The sequence below is a fragment of the Lolium perenne genome, chromosome 3 (assembly GCF_019359855.2).
Source record: "Lolium perenne isolate Kyuss_39 chromosome 3, Kyuss_2.0, whole genome shotgun sequence".
NCBI lineage: Eukaryota > Viridiplantae > Streptophyta > Magnoliopsida > Poales > Poaceae > Lolium > Lolium perenne.
In genome coordinates, this window is record NC_067246.2 from 284,218,369 (window position 1) to 284,223,727 (window position 5,359).

The following is a 5,359-nucleotide window of genomic DNA, read 5'->3' on the forward strand; positions in this document are numbered from 1 at the left end:
TACCGGTTTAATGTTTATTCCGGAATGCGAAGTGAAATGTTTGGCTAAGTAAATCTTTACCGGTATCCCCAAGAGGTGTATACCGGAATGAGCTAAGAAGACACCGGGTTACCGGTAAGATGTGTACTGTAGCACGTCGGCGAGACTGGTCAAAGATTCTCTCAAGGGCTAGAGGACAAAGATTAGCTAAGCAAAGTAGCTTTAAACGAAGCCGTGACGATAAAGAAGGGGGTGACGCTGAAAGCATCCGGAGGACGTCAGCCTCCCTGATTAAAGAAGATACCGGCGTCATCTATGATTAAAGTAGCTTTGTAAAGTAGTTTGTCTGTTCAAAGATGCCATTAGGGTTTCCTAGGGTTTCTTCCCCTGTAAGCCACCCTCTCCCCTATATAAGGAGAGGGGGCACACCCCATCGCGGGCATAAAAGGTACGAGCCAGACGACGAACCTTGTATGCACAAACCTGTAATTTGTTGAGATCAATGAAGAGAGAGATCTAGAGCAGAGTTCTTCCTTGTGTCTTTCTTCTTCTACCTCTGGCTTAGGCCAAGTTCTTGAGGAAAGCATCCGGAAGTTCATCCAATCTAATAAAAAACCCTCCTCCGAATCCTCTAGCGCCCATTCGGACCCAACTTAAGCCATCCTATGGCATCTGTCTATTCACCACGACGACAACACCTCCGCTGCCCGCTGGAACGGGGAGAGGACGGGCTTCATCGACACCGCACGCACGACCGAGTACGGAAGTGCTGCCGGATTGCAGCACTGGATGATCGACTACATCAACAACGAGATCTAATCTCGTAGGCTTTGGAATCTTCAAGGGTTAGTCTCACATACATCTCGTTGCTTCGATCTTGATAGATTAGATCTTGCCTCTTCCTAGATTGGATCTTGGTTTTGTTCTTATTCACGGTAGGAAATTTTTTGTTTTCCATACAACGAACCCATTAGTGGTATCAGAGCCGTGTCTATGCATAGATCTGTTGCACGAGTAGAACACAATGGTTTTGTGGGCGTTGATGCTTTTGTTGTCTTTAGTTATGTGTACTTTGATCTTGCGGGATGGTGGGATGAAGCGCCCCGGGCTAACTTTACATGACCGCGTCTCATGAGACTTGCTCCACGCTTGACATGCAACTTGTATTGCATAAGTGGCTTTGCGGGTGTTTGTCTCTCTCACCATAGTTAAGATTCAATTTACTATTTCTATTGACAACACTAGTATCACCGTTGTGGTTCATGTTCGTAGGTAGATTGAATCTTACTCGAAAACCCTAAACCACGTAAAATATGCAAACCAAATTAGAGGCGTCTAACTTGTTTTTGCAGGGTTTGGTGATGTGATATGGCCATGATGTGATGATGATTATATTTGATGTATGAGATGTTCATTATTGTATTATGGCAACCGGCAGGAGCCTATTGGTTGTCTTTAAATTTGTTAAGACATGCGTGTCTATTCATCATGTAATAGATTTATTTCAAGTAGTTGTTATAGTAGCTATAAGTGATGGACAACCATGAAGCGGCGCCATGGACCTTGGTGCAATGCTGGTGATGATGGAGATCATGCTCGTGTGTTTTGGCGATGGAGATCAAAAGCACAAGAAGAAAGGCCATATCATATCACATATTATGAATTGCATGTGATGTTAATCCTTTATGCATCTTATCTTGCTTAGATCACGACGGTAGCATTATAAGATGATCCCTCACATTAATATCAAGATAATAAAGTGTTCTCCCCTCGTATGCACCGTTGCTACAGTTCGTCGTCTCGAAACATCTCGTGATGATCGGATGTGATAGATTCTACGTTCACATACAACGGGTGTAAGCCATGTTGCACACGCGGAAATACTTGGGTTTGCTTGACGAGCCTAGCATGTACAGACATGCCCTCGGGACAACGGAAACCGAAAGGTTGAACACGAGTCATATGGATGATATGATCAACATGTTGATGTTCACCATTGATGCTACATCGTCATCTCACGTGATGATCGGTTGTAGCACCCTACCTTTTAAATAAAGGTAAGATACCTGTGTATAGTGCTATTCCCGGGATCACTGATAGCACACACATTACAAAATATAGTAATCATTGCAATAGTATCAAATTACTACATCTTTGATCCAAAGGGTAAAGTAAAACCTTACAAATTGCATAGTCACATGGACTAGCTCAACAATATTCAGAACATACACAGCAGAAGGTAAGTCATCAATGAGCCTTTATCTTCTTCATGTGCCACAGGCAGTCATGTTGGAATGTAGACTCGAGATCCTACCACGTACTTCTCCTCAGAAAATCCTGCACGTTTGAATATGCAGCCCCACGAATGGAGGTCAGTACAATGATGTACTGGCAAATGACACTTGTATGGTGGCAGTTTTGGGCATGACTATCTATATGATATTTGGCAAGTGGAGTTTAGGCAAATTTGCATAAAGCCAATTTTATCCTACATTTTATTTCAAAACAAAATATTTTACAAAACTCATAATGATGTCATAAACAGTATCATGGTTACATCTCCCATGTACTATCCGACAGTTGCTACTCAAATTTTAACTTATTCAGAAAAGATGATGAGATTCTTCCGTACATTCCCTGCCTAGAAAGCTCAAATTGTCCGTAACCGGGGACACGGCTAAGATCTTAGGTTTAACTCTCGAGAGGTTGTGCACTTTCACCTTACGACCCACCCTTCCCAAGAGAAGAAATGAGACAAGATCTTTCAGAAGGAGGCTTCGACCATAACTAGCTAGACCCGTTCCCGTTGGGTTGCAAGCCCCATCATCATGTCTAGCAACAAGTTTGGCCTCACAACTTACTTAATCCCGGCAGAGCCCATAATACCATAAGGCTGCACTGGAAGCTATCTAAAACATGGACGACATAGTAATCTCTTTAATCCTGGGTGGCCATCCACAAGTGAAACTCACAGGCTTAGAACCATTACAGATAATAAACCCCCGCACGATCCCCTGGTGAAAACCAGAGGTGCAGTCTAGGGCAACCACTATTCAACTGTGCACTCTCAGGCACCCACCTGCCACTGGTTACTCCAGGGTCGGAGCCCTGAGCAGCCGCCCACCACACAAACAATCCACCCAGGTGATTCTTTAAAGCTGTTAATTTTAATTCCCAATACTCACAATCCAAATTAGATCAAAACAGCAGTGGCACTTTGTTATTGCTAGGCAACTAAAAATCCTAGCAAGGGTTCATGGATGGCTACACACTACTAGGATTAATAAGCATAGCATAACTTTCGAAAACAAAAACCTACCATGCATACTAATTTATAAAACACTAATGCTTAACAAAATAGTAGGTAATTGAGTGTCACTTGCCTTTTTGGTAGTCGAAGCTCGTTCACTTCTCTTAATCAAAATACGTGTCTCTCCGTACAAACTATAACATAGAATATAGCACAACATAAACACACCATTCAACAACAACAACAAAAATAAACAAACATTCGATATGAACAATCATAGACATGCATGCATGCTATGCACCAATTACTTTCACCAGATAAGTAGTGTGTAAGTGTTGTATTAGGTGTTCTCTGATATGTGCAATGTTAATAAAGTATTCTGGACATTTAATTTGATTTAGAAAAACCATTAATCGAGTATCTACTTAACATACACAATCTTATTAATTAGCTACCGCAAGATTTACGTTTAGTAAAAATATAAACTTGAGTTCCCTGGATATGTTACAGTAGTACAAGATTAGAGCAATTGGAATTATCCAAAAACGATTTATAGAATTTGAATTATCTTCGAATTACTGATTCGGATAGATTTTACTAAAGCAAGTTTGTGCACGTATCAAAGTTGTACAACTCCTATACCAAGTTGAAGTACATGTTCTGAGGATTCCAGAAAGTACAAAATCATCAAATTTGGACCAGTAGATTATTTTATACAATTTTTATAGTGCAAAAAAAAGTCAATTTCTCTATTTGAATTACAATGCGAAATCTAACACAGTACCTACACCATATTACTGCATAAACGTGTAGTACATACTGTAAGCTTTCCAAAACTATAAAGTTTGTAAAATTTGGCCCTACGGTTGATTTTATACGGATTTTTCAACGTGTGCAACAAATCTGAGATTTAAATTTCGAATTTAAAACGTGTTTGACTAAAGCTGACTGTATAGTTGACCGCTGACTGTACTGCTGACTGTACCGCTGACTGTACTGCTGATCGTACCGCTGACTGCAGTTTGACTTTGACCAGACTGAGTTGACTATGCTGATGTCATGATGATGTCATAAAGTTGACAGAAAAATTTGCTTAGATGGAAAAACTTTCTACATCAAAGTTGTATAGAATTAGTAGATCTATCTAACGCACAAATTACTTTTCACAACGGAATAATGAGTTTGACAAGATCTGAGTTATACCTTATAAGATCTGAATCTTGTAACACGATTTTCTCCTTGCTCGGTGAACGAAACAAGGTGAGACTCGCGGCAATGGAAAGATCTTGACGAGAGGAACAACTTCCGTGTTGAAGTCATGATGATTCGAGATAGTTTTGAAACTCGATTTGGCTCCTGTTGACTCGAAATAGATCTATAGATGAGTGACAAATTAGTACTTCAGATCGAAAAACTTTCAACATGAAAGTTGTAGAGGATGATCAGATCTACATACTCACCAAAGGAATTTGGATTTCGTGGAACTAGCACGAACTAATTGAAGATTCCCTTTGTCAGGTCTGACACCTTGCGATGCGAAATTATCCGTGTATGGTGGATGAAAAGAGATGAGATTGGTCGGGATTGAAAGATCTCGACGAGATCTACAACTTTCGTGTAGAGCCCGAAACGATTTGAAGTGGTTTAGGGGGTCAAAGCAACGAGTTAAGATTCGTTGATCTAGGATTTCGAGAGATTTCGAGAGGTGGAAAGGGAAAACGAAACTGCGACGTGGTGGTGGTTTTATATAGGCCATACGTCGGTGGAAAAGGTGGGACTCGAAGTTAGGAACGCGTAGAAATAAACGGATCTGAAATCGAAGTTGTGTAGCTCAAGAAAAGTTGATTTAAGTGGAGATAAGTTTTGTCAAAATGAATTTCAGATCGTGGTCTGGAGAGATAGGACCGACTCGGTTGTTCGGTCCGCCTGGGCTGGTCGGCTGAGTGGGCCTGGCTCGGCCGCCTGCTGGGCCGGTCGGTCCGGCTGGCCGGCCTGTTTGTTTTTTTTTTCTATTACTTGTTTCTTTTATAAAATGAGTTTCGTAACTCCGATTTGAGTGAAACGAAATTCTACGAGTTTGTAAAACTATTTTGCTCAGCATAGGACAATAAAAGGATTCAGATTTTATAA

The 5,359-nt window shown here is 41.0% G+C and overlaps 1 long non-coding RNA gene across 1 annotated transcript; it reads right to left on the bottom strand.

Annotated features, from left to right (window-relative positions):
* Nucleotides 1-2,052: 2,052 nt before the first annotated feature.
* LOC127344271 (uncharacterized) lies at nucleotides 2,053-4,997 on the bottom strand. The gene is made up of 4 exons (XR_011756095.1): nucleotides 4,690-4,997; nucleotides 4,433-4,604; nucleotides 3,363-3,423; nucleotides 2,053-2,316 (listed from the first exon to the last, which is right to left on the bottom strand). It is a non-coding gene; the product is annotated as an uncharacterized lncRNA (long non-coding RNA).
* Between the last annotated feature and the right edge of the window lie 362 nt (nucleotides 4,998-5,359).